Raw genomic sequence first — 21,796 nt, 5'->3', positions numbered from 1 at the left:
TTGGGTGCCTGCAGCACTGTTTCAATCTTCTCTTGTAACTTATGTAAGCCATGCTTGTCAATGACATGTCCACAAAATGAGATTTCATTCTTGAAAACTCACGTTTCTCTCTCTTTGTTCACAGACCACACTCACTCAGCCTGATAAGCACTTTACCAAAGTTCTGGAGGTGCTCTTCATCATTCTTGCCAGTCATAATTATGTCAGGAACACATTGTGTTCCTGGGATATCTTGGAGCACTTGGTCCATAGCTGTTTCCCAAATTGCTGGAACTGATGCAATGCCAAAGATGGGGTAATTATACTGGAACAGACCCATATGAATGTTGACTGTGAGGGATTTCCTGCTTGACTCCTCAATCATCATTTGCAGATAGGTTTGTGACAAGTCAGTCTTTGAAAACGTCTCCCTATCTGCCAAAGATGTCAAAATGTCTTCTACTCATGCCAGGGAATGCTGCACAGTACACAGCACAGGGTTAATACTCACTTTGAAGTCCCCACATATGCAAACAGCCCCAGCCTTCTCTTTCCTGATCACAGGGACAAGGGGCATGGCCCAATTGCTCCACTCATCCTTAGAGAGAATGCCAGAAAGCTCCAAGCTCTGAAGTTCAGCATCTACTTTAGGCCATGCTGCGTAAAGCACTGGACGACTTTTATGGAATCTTGGTATTGCTGCTTCATCCAGTTCAATTCTGGCCCTCACGCCTTTCAGTTTAGCAATTCCCTTCCCAAACACTTTCTTGTTAGCATTAAATGGCTGTGCCAGTCTCTGGTTAGTGCTACTAGTTGAGCTACAGTTTCCTGTTGATGACTGATTGAGAGCTTTTATTGTGTGCCAGTCTAGTTGTTTTTTCTCAACCATTCCCATCCAAAAGATGCTGGCCTTCCACTTTTCACGCATGAAGTTCTAACTACTGTGTTTGGCCTCTGTACGTCACATTTACTTTCAGTTTGCCTTTGGGAGAAATTTTTTCACCTCTGTAGGTCTTTAGCATCACACAGGTCTTTTCTAATAGTAGCTTGGAAAACAGTCTGTTGTAGTCAGCCTAGGAAATTACAGACAAAGCTGACCCTGTATCCAGCTCCAATTTCAGTTTTACACCAGGCACGTCTGATGTAATCTATATGATTTTGCAATTTGCTTCAGGAATTCTAGGCATGACAGCTCACCTTTGTCAGACACTGTTGTCTGATTCAGTTTCATATTCAGTCACTTTGTGTATTTGTTTAGATTTGTATTTGGAACTTTTCACTTTATGTGGTTTTTCTCTTTGTGCTTTTTATCTGACACACTCTCTCTACGTGACCTTGTCTGTGACACTTCCTGAAAACTTTTTCTTTGAACCAACAGTCATTTGCATCATGAGAGGATTTGTCACATTGATAACATTTTTGGATTTTTCCACCATTCAGGGACATTTTGTGCATTTCATATTTTTAACTCTTTTTCTGTAGTTCTGATGCGTCCTTTTCAAAGGTCCGTGCCTGTTCTAAGGTTAGATCTCTTTCTGACAGTAGCCCCTTTTGAGTGCTTTGACTATGCTTGCCAATTACAAGCCTATCCCATTATAGATTAGAGGGTCCCTCTCCAAAGTCACATTATTGTGAGTTTGTGTAGTTCTGCAATGTGTCCTGAAATGTTTTCATCCTTTGACTGGTTCCATTTGTGAACCTTAAAAATCTCAGTTATTATGAGCTGTTTGGGGTTCAAGTGATTTTGGAAAATTGTAACAATTTCATCAAATATCTTGATAGGTGGCTTTTCAGGAGTTACTAAGTTGTGTAAGAGCTTGTACGTTTCAGCTCCCATTAGCTACGAAGTGTGGAGAATTTCTTTTCCTCATCCACTTGGTCAGTATTACATTACAGTTCAACCCTCTCGCTATATGATTCCCAGTCCTCAATAGTACTATCAAATTGCTCAACTTTCCTGACTAAGACCATGATCACATTACTTTCACTTTAACATTGCTAGATGTGTGTCTCTTACTGTGTACCATGCACTATTACTCACACATCCCTGTGTTAACGTCTGTGACGGCCTTCTCCGTACTGATTCACTCTTTCCACTCGCTGACTGTCCCTTCCTCCGAATTCTGTCATCTCATAACTGTTGGTGCTGTTGGTGATATTCACTAACATTCACATTCATACTCATCGCCAACTTATTGTATCTGTACAACTACATATCAATTTAATAAAAGCACGCACGTGGAGTGGAGGTTAGCTCATTTTGCAGAGAGAGAGAATGATAGGTCAATGTGCATGGGTAAGTTGCCAGTCAAAAAGTAGCGCCAAGGGGGAGTCATTACACTATAAGAAATAGATCCATGCATTACAGCTACTGTGATATTTAACACTTTATTAAACCATGGTTACTGTTTAACAGACTCTTTAACTCTTTTTTTATTTATCTACCTCAGTGTAATACCCAAAGATAATTATTTTAAAACACAATTGATTTTAAAAATCTCATTTCTAAAAACTATATATATACACACACAGTAATAGCCTATATCAAAAACCAAAAGAGATTATAAACTTCATTACATTCTCTATATATCATTAAAATATTGGTTAATAATTGTACCTCTTCCTTTCTGGTTTGCTTTCTATGTCATTTCTTTGATCTGATTTACTGCTCAGGCGGATGAGTAACATAATGGTTGCTAAATGCCAAGCACTTCCCACGGCTTCTGAGGGAAAACTTGAAAAAGTCATATATACTGTACCCCATGTAGTCCACTGGTTCTCTGGGGTTAACGTCCTTTAATGCTATTTTGCCGCTGCAAAATCTAGGCTAATTATTTCTTTGTTACCATCAGTCAATACAAAAGATAGCATTAAATACGAGTTAGAAAGAAAATTAATTTTCTATAATTTTTTTTGAATGAACTAAATGAAAATGCATGAGGTTACATCGTTTATCATTTTGTGCCACCTTTTATCTTCAATATTCTCTGAGTGATGTCAGTATATCGTCCAAAAAAACTGTTCTGTTCTCTTTGCCCGACTTGCGAGTATCTGTAAATTATTTGATAATGAGAGACCATAACAGATAAAAATAAAATTTTAAATGATTCTTGTTCCATTTCACTTCAAGTGGAGTTATTTCAGAGAAAGATGGGAGATCACTAATAGGGGAGTCAGAACGGTGTACTTTCTTATATTCACGCCCTGAGTCTTATTTCTGGTTGGAGACTGGAACATCTAAGTTAATCAAGAGTAAATAAAGAGTATTTTCTCTGATGAAAAATAAAGGAATCTCAGATGATGCACAGATCATTAAAATTGAATTTATCTTTCTCTTGTTGCCATTACTTAAGATTGGATATGGCAGCGAGGATTTTATTAATTTATTAGCAGCTGTAGCAAAATTAAGTAATTTAACATTGTTTATTATTGTCCTTGATATAATTGTACAAAGGTACCAAGATAATCCTTGTGAGAAAAACAGTAATTACTCACCATGATTAAGTTCATTTTGAAATAAGCATGAAAAAAGTTTCACTTAGTAAAATTAAAAGCTATTTTTGACACCAAAATTGGTCAGAGGCTGTTCAGGTGTCCATGGAAATGGCTTATTAAGGAAGACTGAGAGGAAGGTTAAAGAAAAAATGTGTTTTGTGAGTCACACTTTCTAAGGTCTGTGAAGGTATTGAAATAAACGTTAGAAGTTTGAGAAATTGTTGATAGAGGAGCAATCATTATTTAATAGATTGTTTACTCAATGGAGAAAGAAACTAAAATTGAAATTACCTATAGTCCAGGCATAATAAAGGCAAGCAAAATTAGATCTGTCAGGAAGAATAAAGATAACTTAAGAGGAAATAAACACCTGTCAGAAATTTCAACATGTATTTCATGTAATTAAAATATTAGATTGACCACATTGCAAAATCCCTTCTTTGTGCTTTGAAGACAATAAATCAGAAAGTCATAAGAAGTATCTAATGGGCAGATAATCCAATAGTTGTTCCTTTATAACTCATCATATATCCTGGTCTATGTTTATAAATGAAAGATTATCATACCAATCTTCCCCAAAGTAACTCAAGCATTGCAGACTGGTATTAGACAGTCAACTTTACAGTATCTGACTCAAAGTCTAAATAAATGATAGCAGGAATATTACCACTGCAGACATTAGAAACATACTAAATAAAACTTGCTCAACGCGGTTCAAGCTATTCTGCCATAGTTGAGTCTAAAAATAAAATATTACAGGTGCAAAAAATCTGACTTCTGGAAAGATGCTGGAAATCTGACTGCTGGAAAACCTTTTACATCTTTTCTGGGGACTTCAATAAGGCTAGATTGAATAAATCCCTGCCCAGTTACCATCAGAACATCACCTGCAGCATGGGAGGATCCAACATATTCAATCACTACAATGATACCATCAAGAATGCCTACTACTCTATCATCAGACCACATTTCAGGAAATCTGATCATCTCACTGTACTCCTCCTATCTGCCATGATTGAATGGTGGAGCAGATTTGATGGGCTGGATGGCCTAATTCTGCTCCTATGCCTTATGGTCTTATAGTCTTATCTGCAGAAGACCATACAACCATAAGACTCTGGAACAGAAGCCATTCAACACATCATCTGCTCCATCATTCCATCATGGCTTATGCTGGATCCCCCTCAGCCCCATACACCTGCCTTCTCACCATATCCTTTGATGCCCCGACCAATTGGGAAACTATCAACTTACACTTTAAATATACCCACAGACTTGGTCTCCAGCACAGTCTGTAGCAGAGCAATCCATGGATTCACTATTCTTTGGCTAAAGAAATGCCTCCTTACTTCTGTACTAAAAGATTGCCCAACAATTTTGAGGCGGTGCCCTCTAGTTCTGGATACCCCCACCATAGGAAACTTCCGCTCCACATCCATCCTATCTAATTCTTTCAACATTTGATAGGTTTCAATGTGATTCCTGCCCCCCCCCCCCAACGCATACTTCTAAATTCCAGTGACTATAGGCCCAAAGCTGCCAGGCACTCCTCATATGTTAACCCCTTCATTCCTAGAATCATTCTCATGAACTTCCTGTAGTCTCTCTCTAACGACAACATATCCCTTCTGAGATAAGGCGCTCAAAACTGGTGACAATACCCCGTGTGGCCTGACTAGTATTTTATAAAACCTCAGCATTATCTTCTTACATTTATATTCTACACCCCTTGAAATAAATGCCAACATTGCATTCAACTTGTTTACCACAGACTCAACCTGTAAATTAACCTTCTGGGAGTCTTGCACAATGACTTCTAAGTCCCTCTGCACCTCTGATGTTTGAACCTTCTCCCCATTTACAGAGTAATCCGGACTATTGTTCCTTTTACCTAAATGCATTATCATATATTTTCCAACTGTATTCCATCTGCCACTTTTTTGCCCATTCTTCCAATTTGTCTAAGTCCTGCTGCAATCACATTGTTTCCTTAGCAGTACCTACCCCTCCACCTATCTTCATATCATCTGCAAACTTTGCCACAAAGCCATCAATTGCACTATCTAAATCATTGACAAACAATGTGAAAAATAGCAGTTCCAGTATTGACCTCCAAGGAACACCACTAGTCACTAGCAGCCAACCAGAAAAGGCCCGCTTTATTCCCACTCACTGCCTCCTGCCTGTCATCCATTCCTCTATCCATGCCAGTATCTTTCCTGTAAAGCCATAGGGTTTTATCTTGTTAAGCAGCCTTCTGTGCGGCACCTTATCAAATGCCTTCTGAAAATCCAAGTTAGTGACATCCACTGCCTCTCCTTTGCTTACCCTGCTTGTTACACCCTAGGAAAGGTTTCACAGCTAATGTAATGGTATTTCTGTAGCAGCAGTGTTTGGGTTATGGCTAGAGATAATGGGAGCTTGGGAATATGCACTGTCCAATGAAAGAAGTGTTTTTTTCTTTTTGTGTGCCTGAGAACGAGGTGATCTGGATCTTTTGTTTGACAAGAGATGAGGAGCGAAGACACTGGAAAAGATAGGTTGCAGACAGCAGGATGGAGCGGACTTGGGAGTGGGGCTGGGAGTCAATGAAGCCCGGGAAAATCGATGGAGGACCAATGGAAGGGAGACTGTGAGCCCCAATGTGCACACTTGACTGTTTCATTAAATTGAGCCCTTTTCATTTGTTTTACTTTACTAACCCTCTGGTCAAATTAAGAATTATAACGCTAAATCACTTAATTGCATATGGGATACTTTCTGTTATTTCGTGGTACTGATTTGTAACGTGGGAACAGATCACACAGCATCCACACAGACCAGAGGTTTTGCACCTCAGATCTCACACGTTTGGTGGGACCAGAGATAGTCTTCCTTAGACTAATGCCGCCGGCCAGACCTGAGGGTTATCTTTCCTTGAAAAACTCTAACAGACTTGTCAGGCAAAATGTCCCTTTGCAGAAACCATTGTGACTTTGACTTATTTTATCATTAGTCTCCAGGTACCCCAAAACCTCATGCTTAATAACAGAGTCCAGCAGTTTTCCAGCCACTGAGGTTAGGCTAAATGGCTTATAATTTCCTTTCTTTTGCCTTCCTCCCTTCTTAAAGAGTGGAGTGACATTTGCAATCTTCCAATCCTCTGGGACCATTCCAGAATCAGCTGATTCTTGAAAAATCAGGACCAATGCATCCAGTATCTCTTCAGGAATCTCTGTCAGGAATTTGGGATGTAGTCCACATGGTCCAGGTGAATTACCACCAAAAGTCCTTTGAGTTTGCCTAGCACTTTTTCCTTTGTAATAGCAATGGCTCTCACTCCTGCTCCATGACACTCACAGATCTCTGGCACACTGCCAGTGTCTTCCACAGTGAAGACTGATGCAAAGTACCCATTACGTGTATCTGCCATTTCTTGGTCTCCCATTACTATCTCACCATCATCATTTTCCAGTGGTCCAATATCAACGTTCACTTCCCTTTTACTCTTTATATAACTGAAAAAAACTTATAGTATTCTGCTTTATATTATTAGCTAGTTTGCCCTCATATTTAATCTTTTCCCTTCTTATAGCTCTTTTAATTGCCTTTCATTGGATTTTAAAGGTTTCCCAACTTCCCACTCACTTTTGCTACCATTTATGCAGTCCTTAACTTTGTCAGCTACGGTTGCCTCCCATTGCCATTAGAGAACTTCTTTTTCTGTGGGATATATCTATCCTGTGCCTTGTGAACTATTCCCAGAAACTTCAGCCACCTCTGCTCTGCTGTCATCCCGCTAGTATCCTCCTCCAATCCACCTGGGCAAGCTCCCCTCTCATACCCCTGTAATTCCCTTTATTCCATTGTGATACTGATACATGTGACTTAAGCTTCTCCCTCTCAAAGTGCAGTATGAATTCAATCATATTATGATCACTGCCTTCTAAGGGTTCCTTTACGTTAAGCTCCCTAATAAGGTCTAGATTATTGCACAACTCCCAATCTTAAATAGCCTTTCCCCAAGTAGGCTTAAGCACAAGCTTCTCTAAAAAGCCTTCTCATGGGCATTCAACACATTCCCTCCCTTGCGATCTGACACCAATTTTCTTTATTCCCTTGCATATTGATGTCCCCCATTACAATTGTGACATTACCTTATGACATGCCTTTTCCAGCTCCCTTTGCAATCTCAACCCCACATCTTGGCTACTATTTGGAGGCCTATATATGATCCCTATAATGTGTTTTTTACCCTTGCAGTTTCTTAACTCCACCACAAAGATTTAACCTTCTCTGACCCTATATCACCTCTTTCTAAAGATGTAATTTCATCTCTTACCAACAAAACTATGCCACGCCTATGCCTTCCTGCCTGTCCTTTTGATACAAAATATATTTGTTGATGTTAAGCCCCCAACTATGGCCTTCTTTCAGCAATGACTCAGTGATGCCCACAATGTCATCACTAATTGCACCACAGGTTCATCCACCATATTCCAAATGCTATGCACATGTAAATACAGCACCTTCAGACCTGCATTCTTTGCCCCTTTGAACTTTGCTTCTGTGATACAATTAATTCTTTGCATTGCTCTCTCCAAGCATTGGTTTGTCCTTCCTTACATTCATGTTACACCTAACATTAACTTGTAAACCTACCTGCTCATCCTCAGCTCTATCATACTGGTTCCCATCCCCCTGCCATATTAGTTCAAACCACTCCCAACAGCTCAAACAAAACTGCCCACAAGGATATTGGTCACCCTTGGATTCAAGTGCAACGGGTCCCTTTTGTACAGGTTACACTGTCCCCAGAAGGGGTCCCAGTTATCCAGAAATTTGATTCCCTGCTCCAATTCTTCAGCTACACATTTATCCACCACCTCATACTATTCCTATACTCACTGTCACGTTCCACAGGCACCAATCCAGAGAGTACTACCCTTGAGGTCCTGCTTCTCAGCTTCCTTCCTAACTCCCTGTATTCTGTTTTCAGGACCTCCTCTTCTTCTACCAATATTGTTGGTACCAATATGTATAACTTCTGACTGCTCACCCTCCCTTTTCAGTATATTGTGGAAGCATTCAGAAACATTTCAGACCCTGGCACCTGGCAGGCAAACTACCATCCTGTTCCTTTTTTGAGTTGACAGAACTGCCAATCTGTCCTCCTGACTATAGAGCCCCCTATTACTGCTGCCATCCTCTTCAGTTCCCTATCCATACAGACAGATGTCAAAGAGCAAGGCACAATAAAGAGATAATCATGGGAGGCAGAGAAGCAGCTATGGGATTGCTTTGAGTCCTTGTCACAACCATGGATCCAGCAGCGCAGTAGAGACGGCAACTGCGCTTGTGAATTTGCACATGTCAGCTAATTATTATTTAATCATGATGGTATTTAACTCCATACTTGTCATCATAGTGCTTGTCGAGACTTGGACAGAGCACAGCAATGCTTCACTGCTGTTCCACTTTCAACCTTCCCTGAGATATTGGACTTTCAAATCAACTGACTCTGAAGACTATTGGTATTCATTTAATGTTTAGATGTTATTTTCAGCTGCAGTGTAGGCTTCATGTTTCTTTTGAGAGTTTTAGTTAATGGCCCTGTTTGGCCCAACATTTATTGTTTATTTCCCTATAACACTGTTCGTATTAAAGTCTGTGAACGATCGACCTGCTTCAGTGTCTCTCACTCCGCACTTGGGCCACTTCTGAAACTGGTAACAGTTCATAAAGACAATTGTGGACAAGTGTGTCAGCACAAAATCATTCTGTCCTCCCCAACCAGAAGCCCTGGATGAACCAAGACATCTGTTGAGGGCTAGGTCAGTAGTGTTCAGGACTGGTGACACAGGAAAGTACAGGAGGTTCAGGGTTGACTTCCAGAAAGCCATCTTACATGAGAAGTGAGTTGCCTTCTGGACCAAACTTGAATTACAAAAGGATGCTTCACAGCTTAGCGGAGATTGAATGCTATCAAGTTGAGAAAATCAGCAGATGCAGATATGTGCACTGATTGAATGCTATCACCTTCTACAAAGCAAAACCAAGCAACATCTGACTCCCAGATAAACTCAATGCCTTTTATGCTAGTTTTGACCAACATAACATAGAGGCACTCTCACAATCTTCCACAGCCCCCAATGACCCTGTGATTCAGTCTTTGAGGCTGACCTGAGAGCATCCTTAAGGAGGGTAAACCTTCAGAAAGCATCTAGACCAGACAGTGTAACTATACAAGTACTAAAGACTTGTGCTAATCAACATGCTGGAGAGTTTACTGACATCTTCACCCTCTCGCTTCCGTGTCTGAGGCACCCACCTTCTTCAAGCAGCCTTCACTTATACCCATGCCCAAGAGGAACGTGGTAATCACTATCGTCCAGTAGCACTTACATCTACTGTGAGGTTGTCATGAAGCACATCACCTCCTGCCTGAGGTGTAACTTGGATACGCTCTAGTTTGCCCACCATCACAACAGGTCACTGGCTCTTCACTCAGCTCTGAAACATCTGGGCAATAAAGATGCAAACATTAAGATACTGTTCATTGACTACAGCTCAGCGTTCAACACTCTCATTCCCTTGAAACTAATCACTAAGCTCCAAGACCTTGACCTCAATATCTACCTAACCAACCCTTCATTTACTCCCCTGAAGAGCCCAGTCAGTAAGGATTGGCAATGATATCTCATCCACAATCACGACGAGCACAGGTGCACCACAAGCTGTGTCCTTAGCCCCTACTTTAATCAGTTTATACCTGTGACTGTGTGGCTAAGTACAGCTCCAATGCCCTATTTAAGTGATGCTGCTATTATTAGCCGCAACAAAGGTACGATGAATAGGAGGGAGTTTGAAAATCTAGTTGAATGGTGCCACAACAATCACCTGTCACTCGATGTCAGCAAAACCATAGAGCTGATTAATGACAGCAGTGGGAAGAAACTGGAGCTCCATGAGCCAGTCCTCATTAGGGGATCAGAGGTAGAGAGGGTCACTAAATTTAAATTCCCAGGAATTATCCTATCAGAGATTTTGTCCTGAGACCAGCATATAAGTGCCATCACAGAGAAGATACTATAGTTCTACTTTCTTAGAAATCTGTGCAGATTTGGCATATCATCTAAAACTTTGACTATCTTCTATAACTGCACAGTGGAGAGTATTCTGAATGGTTGCATCATTGTCTCGTATGGAAACACCAATGCCCAAGAATGGAAAAGCCTACAAAATGTAGTGGATACAGCACAGTTCATCACAGGAAAAGTTCTCCGCACCATGGAACACATTTACATGGAATGAAGCCACAGTAAAGCAGCATCCATCATCAAGGATCCCCACAACCCAGACAATGCTGTTTTCTTGCTGCTGCCAGTGGGAAGAAGGTACAGAGGCCTTAGGTCCCACATCACCAGCTTCAGGAACATTTATTACCCTTCAACCATCAGGCTGTTGAACAAGCATGGATCTATAGACTAACTTTCAAAGAATCTGCAATTCATGTTCTTAGTGGTTTTTATTTACTTATTGATTAATTTTTTACAAACGTATTTGCAGTTTCTCTCCTTTTGCACATTGGTTGTTTGCCAGTCTTTGTGTGTAGTTTTTCATTGACTATTGTAGTTCTTCGTTCTACTGTGAATGCCAGACACAAAATGAATCTCAAGGTAGTATATGGTAACATATACATACTTTGATAATAAGTTTACTTCAAATTTTGAACTTTGAAATGCAAACAAAAAAGCCGCCAGAATATTTAGTAGACAATATTAGGGTTTCTCTGTCGAGAGAGTGACAGAGTTGAAGGTTCAGTGCAATATCCATGCAGAACATATTGGTATTGGTATTGGTATTGGTGTTGGTATTGACAATGGTATTGGTATTGGATTATTATTGTCACATGTACCAAAATACAGTGAAAAGCTTGTCTTGCATGCTGTTTATGCAGTTCAAATCATTACAAATACCGTATGTGTAACATTTATGTCCACCTGATACTTAGAACAGGAGACATTACACACAGTTTTAGAACGGAAACCATGACCCTTTTTCTTCATCCACGATCCAATAGACTGAAATTAATCATGAAGTTTTATCCCTGGCCCATTAATTATTGCCTAATATTGAGGGTCACTGAGGGCCACACCAGGGATTGGTTTGCCTTAATATGTGCTAAATAAAGTAGTTACAAAGTCACTTGATATACAGATTTAGTCCTTTCCTTAAGTTCTTTTTTTAAAAAAATTTAGTAAACTTTGTACCATGCTGATCATTCTGTGGGTTGTAAGATTCCATACTGTAATGCACCCTGACCATCCTGACTGCATGGATTCGTATCTAGAATGATAAAGCAAAATATCATGTTGGAACATGAATACTTTTTTAAAAAAAATACAATTAAAATTATTGTCAGGGGAATCCACACTACCACAGATAATATGCTGCATTTGTCCTTCAGTGGAATATCATCAACCATTTTGAAGGCCCGGAAATAAAAGTTTGTCTAAGAAGAGGTGAGATCCCTACTAAGAAACAGTGTAGCATTCCAAAGTCCTGACTCCATAGGTTCAAAGTTCAAAGTAAAATTTATCATCAGAGTACATACATGTCACCAAATAGAAACCTGAGATTCCTTTTCTGCGGACGTTCTTAGCAAATCCATAGAACAGTAACTTTAGGCTGTAAACATCAGAAACTGTAAACAATAAAAAAACTGTGCAAATGCAGATATAAATATATGGAGGAGCATAAAGAAGAGAAAATTGCATAAGATGGAAGCCAAATACTGACGTTTCTATTGTGCAGAAAGCTTAAAGTATTGTAGAAACTGGAGAAGAGAAAGTTGAAAAAAAAGAAAGAGGAAAGTAAAAGGAGGACATGAAAAAATTCTAGCAAGCAAAACCCAGAGATATTTTACAAACGTTAAGTTTGCCATGATTAAGTGAGAAACAGAAAATATGCCTGAGATACAAATAAATTTATTTGCTCCAGTACTCTTTTGTTATTAATATTTAATGCTAAAGACAATAAAAATATTCAGCTAGCATGTGCATAATTAAATAATTAAATTTAGTTATTTAACATAGGATTGTACCAGAGAGAGTGAAAAGATAATCATGAGAAAATGTAAAACATAGGTTTGGTTCCAAATTGATATTCTGCATCATAAAAGAGGGATACAGCACAGGTCTTGTAATTGAAGAAGTAATGCATGAAATATTAGAAATTATATAATTTATGGAAATATGTTGAAATGTGGGAATATTTTAAAAATTGGTATATTTAAACAAAAAGCTATATCCAGATTTGGATAAAATGTATCTCCAGCTGATAAGAGAAACAAGGAAGGAAATAGGAAAAGAGCTGGCTATCATTTTCATTGCCTCTGTCTTCTGTACAGGGAACTGGAGAACTGCTCACTTGATATCATCATCTTCAAAGGAAGGGTAGGTACTTATGTATATCACTTGATATCGGCATGAACATCACCGAGGATCTCATGTGGTCTGTACATACTGGCTGTGTGGTGAAAAAGACACAACAGCGCCTCTTTCACCTCGGATGGTTGAGGAAGTTTGGTGTGGGCTCCCAAATCCTAGGAATTTTCTATAGGGGTACAACTGAGAGCATCCTGACTGGCTGCATCACTGCCTGGTATGGGATCTGTACTTACCTCAATTGCAAGACTCTGCAAAGAGTGGTGAAGACAGCTCAGCTCGTCTGTAGATGTGAACTTCCCACTATTCAGGGTATTTACAAAGACAGGTGTGTAAAAAAGGCCTGAAGGATCATTGGGGAACTGAGTCACCCCAAGCACAAATTGTTCCAGCTGCTTCCATTCGGGAAACAGTACATCAGACTGATTAACTCATGCTGACACAACTGTATTTCTCTGTTATATTGACTATCCTCTTGTACATACTGTTTATTATAAATTACTACAAATTGCACATTGCACATTTAGATGGAGACGTAACAAAGATTTTTCCTCCTCATGTTTATGAAGGATGTAAGTAATAAAGTCAATTCAATTCAAGTTATTTATTTTTGTACATTTTACATCTTTCATTTTGTGAATAGTTTCAGTATTCATTTATATATGTTGACTTTCATTTAAATAACTAGCTGAAGAGTATGACAGAGCAGTTATCAACATTCTTTCATTATTTTTACAAACAAGCATTTTTCTTACCCTAATGCATGATTTCATTATATCACAGGAGATGATATCAATTCTCTGACCACAAGTTTCATCTATGAAATCACAACAGGAAAATCTGAACTTCTTTCAGTTGGCATTTGTGAATATGTGCAAGTGCAAGTTAAGGACCTTTGAATACATGTGTATGGAGACCAAGCTAGAATCAGGCAGTCAACTAGGCTACCACTGTAACAATGCAAATGGTTCTGGCATTACGTTACATGAAGCAGTGATGTACTTTTACATGTCATTCCCATATGTCCTTTGCCCTTAATCTTAAGGGCAAACTGACAAGTGCATATCAGAAACACAGGAAATTCTACAGATGCTGGAAATCCAAAGAAGCATATTCAAAATGCTGAGGAACTCAGCAGGTCAGGCAGCATCTATGCAGATGAACAGACAGTTGATGTTTTGGGCCAAGACACTTCTTCAGGACTGGAAAGGAAGGGATAAAAGTTAAAAAAAGTTGGGGGAGGGGAAAAGGATAGCTAGAAGGTGATAGGTGCAGCTAGGTGGGTGGGAAAGGTAAAAGGCCGTAGACCATAAGACATAGGAGCAGAATTAGGTCATTGAGTCTGCTCCACCATTCAATCATGGCTGATCCTTTTTATAATATCCTCCTCAACCACAGTTCCCAGCCTTCTCCCCATAACCTTTGAAGCCATGTCCAATCAAGAACCTATCAATCTCTGCCTTAACTACACCCAACAACATGGCCTCTACAGCTGCATGTGGCAACAAATTCCACAAATTCACCACCCTTTGGCCAAAGAAATTTCTCTGCATCTTTGTTTTGAAAGGACTCGACTCTATCCTGAGGCTGTGCCCTCTTGTCCTAGACTCTCCCACCATGGGAAACATCCTTTCCACATCTACTCTGTCTAGGCCTTTCAACACTCGAAAGGTTTCAAAGAGTTCCCCCTTCATTCTTCTGAATTCCAGCGAGTACAGACCCAGAGCCATCAAACGTTCCTTGTATGATGACCCTTTTATTCCTGGAATCATCCTGGTGAACCTCCTCTGGACCCTCTCCAATAGCAGCACCTCCTTTCTAAGATGAGAGGCCCAAAACTGTTCACAAAACAAGGTGAGGCCTCCCCAGTGCCTTATAAAGCCTCAGCATCACATCTTTGCTCTTGTATTCTAGGCCTCTTGAAATGAATGCTAATGTGGCTTTTGCCTTCCTCACCGCCAACTCAACCTGCAAGTTAACCTTCAGGGTATTCTGCACAAGGACTCCCAAGTCCTTCTGCATCTTAGATTCCTGGATTTTCTCCCCATTTACAAAATAGTCTGCACATTTGATCGAGGCATGACTGATCAGGTACGTGGACATCAATGAGTTAGCCCAGTGGAAAGAATTTTAAAAAGAAGACAGCTTTATAATGCGAATGTCAGAGTAGAGGGAGTGAGAGTGGGAGGTCTTTGCTCAATGTGGCTTCAGCGATATGAGTTGAGGCGAGGTAAGTTACTTGTGAAGAATAGGAATAGGAAGTATGTCTGTGAGGCCAGTGTTCTGTATTGGGGTCAGGTGTGGGATGTCCGGGAGACTCCCAGCCTCCTGGATGACCACATCTGCGCCAGGTGTGTCGAGCTTCAGCTCCTTAAAGACTGCGTTAGGGAACTGGAGATGCAGCTCGATGACCTTCGTCTGGTCAGCGAGAGTGAGGAGGTGATAGAAAGGAGCTATAGGCGAGTAGTCACACCAGGGCCTCGGGAGACAGATAAGTGGGTAACAGTCAGGAGAGGGGAGGGCAAGAGTCAGATCCTAGAGAGTACCCCTGTGGCTGTCCCCCTGAACAATAAGTACTCCTGTTTGAGTACTGTTGGTGGGGGACGACCTATCTGGGAGAAGCAACAGTGGCTGCACCCCGGGACAGAATCTGGTCTTGTGGCTCAGAAAGGCAGGGAATGGAAGAGGAAGGCAACAATGATAGGGGACTCTATAGTTAGGGGGTCAGACAGGCAATTCTACAGACACAGGAAAGAAACACAGATGGCAGTTTGCCTCCCAGATGCCAGAGACCAGGATGTTTCTGATCGGGACCACAATATCCTGAATTGGGAAGGTGAACAGCCAGAGGTCGTGATACATATTGGTACCAACAACATAGGTAGGAAAAGGAAGGAGGTGCTGTAAACAGACTTCAGGGAGTTAGGAAAGAAGCTGAGAGGACCACAAAGGTAGTAATCTCCGGATTACTGCCTGTGCCATGCGACAGTGAGTATAGGAATAGAGTGAGGTTGAGGATAAATGTGTGGATGAGGGATTGGAGCAGGGGGCAGCGATTCAGATTTCTGGATCATTGGAGCCTATTTTAGGGCAGGCATGACCTGTACAAAAAAGATGGGTTGCACTTGAATCTGAGGGTTCCAATATCCTGGCAGGGAGGTTTCCTAAATCTGCTGGGGAGAGATTAAACTAGAATTGCTGGGAACACTCAGAAAATGCTGGTGGAACACAGCCGGCCAGGCAGCATCTATAGGAAAAAGTGCCGAAACATTGACTGCACTCCGTCCTATAGATGATGCCTGGCCTGCTGCGTTCCACCAGCATTTTGTGTTTGTTGATTGAATTTCCAGCATCTGCAGATTTCCTCGCGTTTGCATTTTAGAATTGCTGGGATTTGGACTCACAAATAGAGGAAGCTTGTTGACAGTGTGAGAGGGAGGGTAGGCAGGTGATAGAAAAGGGATGCACTCAGACTGATATTTGAGATGTTCCTATTTTAATGTAAGGAGTATCATGAACAAAGTGGATAAGCTTAGAGTGTGGATCTGTACCTGGAGCTACGATGTTAAGGCCATTACTGAGTCTTGGATGGCTCAGGGGCAGCAATGGCTACTTAGAGTGCCAGGCTTTAGATGTTTCAGAAAGGACAGGGAGGGAGACAAAAGAGATGGGGTCATGGCACTGTTGATCAGAGATAGTGTCACAGCTGCAGAAAAGGATGAAGTCATGGAGGGATTGTCTACTGAGTCTCTGTGGGTGGAAGTTAGAAACAGGAAGGGGTCAATAACTCTACTGGGTGTTTTTTATAGACCACTAAATTGTAAAAGGGACATCAAAAAGCAGATAGGGAGACAGATTCTGGAACGGCGCAATAATTACAGGGTTGTCATGATGATAGATTTTAATTCCCCAGTGTTGAATGGCATCTCCCTAGAGCGAGGGGTTTAGATGAGGTGGAGTTTCTTAGGTGTGTTCAGGAAGATTTTCTGGCACAATATGTAGTAAAGCCAACAAGAGGAGAGGCTGTTCTTGATCTGGTATTGGGAAATGAACCTGGTCATCTGTCAGGTCTCTTAGTGGGAGAGCATTTTGGAGATAGTAATCACAATTCTATCTCTTTTACCATAGCATTTGAGACAGATAGAAGAAGACAAGTCAGGAAAATGTTTAATTGGAGTAAGGCAAAATATAAAGCTATCAGGCAGGAACTTGGAATCATAAATTCAGAGTAGATGTTCTCAGGGAAATGTACAGCAGAAACGTGGCAAATGCTCAGGGGATATTTGCGTGGCATTCTGCATAGGTATGTTCCAATGAGACAGGGAAAGGATTGTAGGGTACAGGAACCATGGTGTACAAAGGCTGTTAAAAATGTACTCAAGAAAAGAAGAAAAGCTTGCGAAAGGTTCAAAAGACAAGGTAATGAAAGAGATCCGGAAAATTATAAGGCTAGCAGGAAGGAGCTTAAGAATGAAATTAGGAGAGCCAGAAGTGGCCATGAGAAGGCCTTGGCCAGTGGTATTAAGGAAAACCCCAAGGCATTCTATAAGTATGTGTAGAGCAAGAAAATAAGACGTGAGAGAATAGGCAATCAAGTGTGACAGTGAAAAAGTGTGTTTCGAACCAGAGGAGGTAGTGGAGATACTTAATGAATACTTTCATTCAGTATTCACTATGGAAAAGGACCTTGGCAATTGAAAGAATGACTTACAGCAGACTGAAAAGCTTGGGCATATAGACATTAAGAAAGAGGATGTGCTGGAACTATTGGAACCAGAGGAAGTGGCAGAGGTACTTAATGAATACTTTGCTTCAGTATTCACTATGGAAAAAGATCTTGGTGATAGTAGTGATGACTTGCAGCAGACTGAAAAGCTTGAGCATGTAGATATTAAGAAAGAGGATGTGCTGGACCTTTTGGAAAGATCAAGTTGGATAGTTCACTGGGACCAGACGAGATATACCCCAGGCTACAGTGGGAGGTGAGGGAGGAGATTGCTGAGCCTCTGGCAATGATCTTTGCATCATCAATGGGGACAGGAGAGGTTCTGGAGGATTGGACAGTTGCAGATATTGTTCCCTTATTCAAGAAAGGGAGTACAGATAGCCCAGGAAATTATAGACCAGCGAGTCTTACTTTAATGGTTGGTAAGTTGATGGAGAAGATCCTGAGAGGAAGGATTTATGAACATTTGGAGAGGTATGATATGATTAGGAATAGTCAGCATGGCTTTGTCAAGGGCAGGCCTTGCCTTACGAGCCTGATTGATTTTTTTTTGAGGATGTGACTAAACACATTGATGAAGGTAGAGCAGTAGATGTAGTGTATATGGATTTCAGCAAGGCATTTGATAAGGTACCACATACAAGGCTTATTGAGAAAGTAAGGAGGCATGGGATCCAAGGGCTCATTGCTTTGTGGATCCAGAACTGGCTTGCCCACAGAAGGCAAAGAGTGGTTGAAGATGGGTCATATTCTGCATGGAGGTTGGTCACCAGTGGAGTGCCTCAGGGATCTGTTCTGGGACCCCTTCTCTTTGTGATTTTTATAAATGATCTGGATGAGGAAGTGGAGGGATGGGTTAGTAAATTTGCTGATGACACCCAAAGGTTGGGGGTGTTGTGGATAATGTGGAGGGCTTTCAGAGGTTACAACGGGACATCATGCAAAACTGGGCTGAGAAATGGCAGACGGAGTTCAACTCAGATAAGTGTGAAGTAGTTTATTTTGGTAGGTCAAATATGATGGCATGATATAATATTAATGGTAAGACTCTTGGTGGTGTGGAATTTCAGAAGGATCTTGGGGTCCGAGTCCATAGGACACTCAAAGCTGCTGCACATGTTGACTGTATGGTTAAGAAGGCATATGGTGTATTGGCCTTCATCAACCATGGCATTGAGTTCAAGAGCTGAGAGGTAATGTTACAGCTATATAGGACTCTGGTCAGACCCCACTTGGAGTACTGTGCTCAGTTCTGGTCACCTCACTACAGAAAGGATGTGGAAAATATAGAAAGAGTGCAGAGGATATTTACAAGGGTGTTGCATGCTTTATGAGAATTGGTTTGAGTGAACTTGGCCTTTTCTCCTTGGAGCGACGGAGGATGAGAGGTGACCTGATAGAGGTGTATAAGATGATGAGAGGCATTGATCATGTAAATAGTCAGGGGCTTTTCCCCAGGGCTGAAATGGCTAAATGAGGGGTCACAGTTTTAAGGTGCTTGGAATTAGGTACAGAGGAGATGTCAGGGATAGGTTTTTTATGCAAAGAGTGGTGAGTGTGTGGACTAGGCTGCCAATGACGGTGGTGGAGGCGAATACATAGAAACATAGAAAATCTACAGCACAATACAGGCCCTTCAGCCTACAAAGCTGTGACAAACACATACCTACCTTGGAAATTACTAGGCTTACCTAAGGCCCTCTATTTTACAAAGCCCCATGTACCTATCTAAAAGAACTCTTAAAAGATCCTATCATATCCGCCTCTACCACCGTTGCCAGCAATCCATTCCACGCATTCACCGCTCTTTGAGTAAAAACTTACCCCTGACATCTCTGTACCTACTCCCCACCACCTTAAACCTGTGTCCTCTTGTGGCAACCATTTCAGCTCTGGGAAAAAGCCTCTGACTATTGACACGATCAATGCCTTTCATCATCTTGTACAACTCTATCAGGTCACCTCTCATCCTCCGTTGCTCCAAGGAGAAAAGGCCAAGTTCACTCAACCTATTATCATAGGGCATGCTCCTCAATCCAGGCAACATCCTTGTAAATCACCTCTGCACCTTTTCTATGGCTTCCACATCCTTCCTGTAGTGAGGCAACCAGAACTGAGCACAGTACTCCAAGTGGGGTCTGACCAGGGTCCTATATAGCTGCAACATTACCTCTCGGCTCCTAAATTCAATTCCACTATTGATGAAGGCCAATACACCATACGCCTTCTTAACCACAGAGTCAACCTGTGCAACTGCTTTGAGCATCCAATGGACTTGGACCCCAAGATCCCTCTGATCCTCCACACTGCCAAGGGTCTTACCATTAATACTATATTCTGCCATCATATTTGACCTACCAAAATGAACCACTTCACACTTATCTGAGTTGAACTCCATCTGCCACTACTCAGCCCAGTTTTACATCCTATCAATGTCCCGCTGTAACCTCTGACAGCCCTCCACACTATCCACAACACCTCCAACCTTTGTGTCATCAGCAAACTTACTAACCCATCCTTCCACTTCCTCATCCAGATCATTTATAAAAATCACAAAGAGTAGGGGTCCCAGAACAGATCCCTGAGGCACTCCACTGGTGACCGACCTCCATGCAGGATATGACCCGTCCTCAGCCACTCTTTGCCTTCTGTGAGCAAGCCAATTCTGGATCCACAAAGCAAGGTCCCCTTGGATCCCATGCCTCCTTACTTTCTCAATAAGCCTTGCATGGGGTACCTTATCAAATGCCTTGATGAAATCCATATACACTACATCTACTGCTCTACCTTCATCAAAGTGCTTAGTCACATCCTCAGAACATTCAATCAGGCTCATAAGGCACGACCTGCCTTTGAGAAAGCCATGCTGACTACTCCTAATCATATTATACCTCTCCAAATGTTTATAAATCCTGCCTCTCTGGATCTTCTCCATCAACTTACCAACCACTGAGGTAAGACTCACTGGTCTATAATTTCCTGGGCTATCTCTACTCCATTTCTTAAATAAAGGAACAACATCCGCAACCCTCCAATCCTCCGGAACCTCTCCCATCCCCACTGATGATGCAAAGATCATCACCAGAGTCCCCATAAAATGTGGTCTTTTAAGAGACTCCTGGATAGGTACATGGAGCTTAGAAGAATAGAGGGCTATGGGTAGCCCTAGGTAATTTTTAAAGTAAGCACATGTTTGGCACAGCATTGTGGGCTAAAGGGCCTGTATTGTGCTGTAAGTTTTCTATGTTTCTATGTTTGTATTTATTTCTACTACTAAAGTGCATGACCATGGATTTTCCAACATTGTATTTCATTTGCCATCGTCTTGCCCATTCCCCTAAGCTAAGCCCTTCTGCATCCTACCTGTTTCCTCAACACTACCTGCCCCTCCACCAATCTTCATATCATCTGCAAACATGGCAACAAAGCCATCTATTTCATCATCTAAATCATTTATATCCAGCATAAAAAGAGGAGGAGGAGCTTAGAAGGAGACAATATCGCCTAACGGCGACTCCTTTGCTCGCCTCTTCGGAAACTGCTCTATTTCCATCTTTAATATCTCTATTTTTCCCTTTCAGGGTTCTTTTGAAGACCCTGACCTAGTGTTACACGCTGACTTCGGTTCTTTGTGGGAATGGGTCCCGCTATCAGGGTTTCACGACTGGCCGTTATTCGATGTGCCAAGGATCGGCCTAAGAGATTAGCTCGCCCTCGGAGTTCCGGGATCTTGTGGCTCTGGAGACAGCCTGACTGAAAGTCAGTATCCTGTCAGGAAATCGGTGTGTCATGAGAGATGGAAGATCTCTCACTGTGTGCTCAGAGACCCGAGACCTTTGGGCACAGAGCTCGGAAAAGGTGACACAAGATAGATAGATAGATACTTTATTCATCCCCATGGGGAAATTCAACTTTTTTCCAATGTCCCATACACTTGTTGTAGCAAAACTAATTACATACAATACTTAACTCAGTAAAAAATATGATATGCATCTAAATCACTATCTCAAAAAGCATTAATAATAGCTTTTAAAAAGTTCTTAAGTCCTGGCGGTAGAATTGTAAAGCCTAATGGCATTGGGGAGTATTGACCTCTTCATCCTGTCTGAGGAGCATTGCATCGATAGTAACCTGTCCCTGAAACTGCTTCTCTATCTCTGGATGGTGC

General features: G+C 41.4%; 1 protein-coding gene across 5 annotated transcripts in view; it reads left to right on the top strand.

Annotated features, from left to right (window-relative positions):
- The window catches only part of gdap1l1 (ganglioside induced differentiation associated protein 1-like 1), a 126,854-nt gene that overhangs the window by 14,253 nt on the left and 90,805 nt on the right, over window positions 1–21,796 (top strand). For 4 of the 5 annotated variants that reach the window (XM_073061746.1, XM_073061744.1, XM_073061745.1 and 1 more), the window contains exon 3: window positions 12,866–12,911. The exons of the other annotated variant lie outside the window; for it this stretch is intronic. The gene's annotated coding sequence lies outside the window, so the exon portion shown is untranslated. The remainder of the gene's footprint in view (window positions 1–12,865; window positions 12,912–21,796) is intronic. 5 annotated transcript variants of the gene reach the window in all.

The sequence above is a fragment of the Hemitrygon akajei genome, chromosome 11, assembly GCF_048418815.1.
Source record: "Hemitrygon akajei chromosome 11, sHemAka1.3, whole genome shotgun sequence".
Classification (NCBI taxonomy): Eukaryota; Metazoa; Chordata; class Chondrichthyes; order Myliobatiformes; family Dasyatidae; genus Hemitrygon; species Hemitrygon akajei.
The sequence above is the reverse complement of the archived record's forward strand: the minus strand, read 5'-3'. Positions and strand labels throughout refer to the sequence as shown.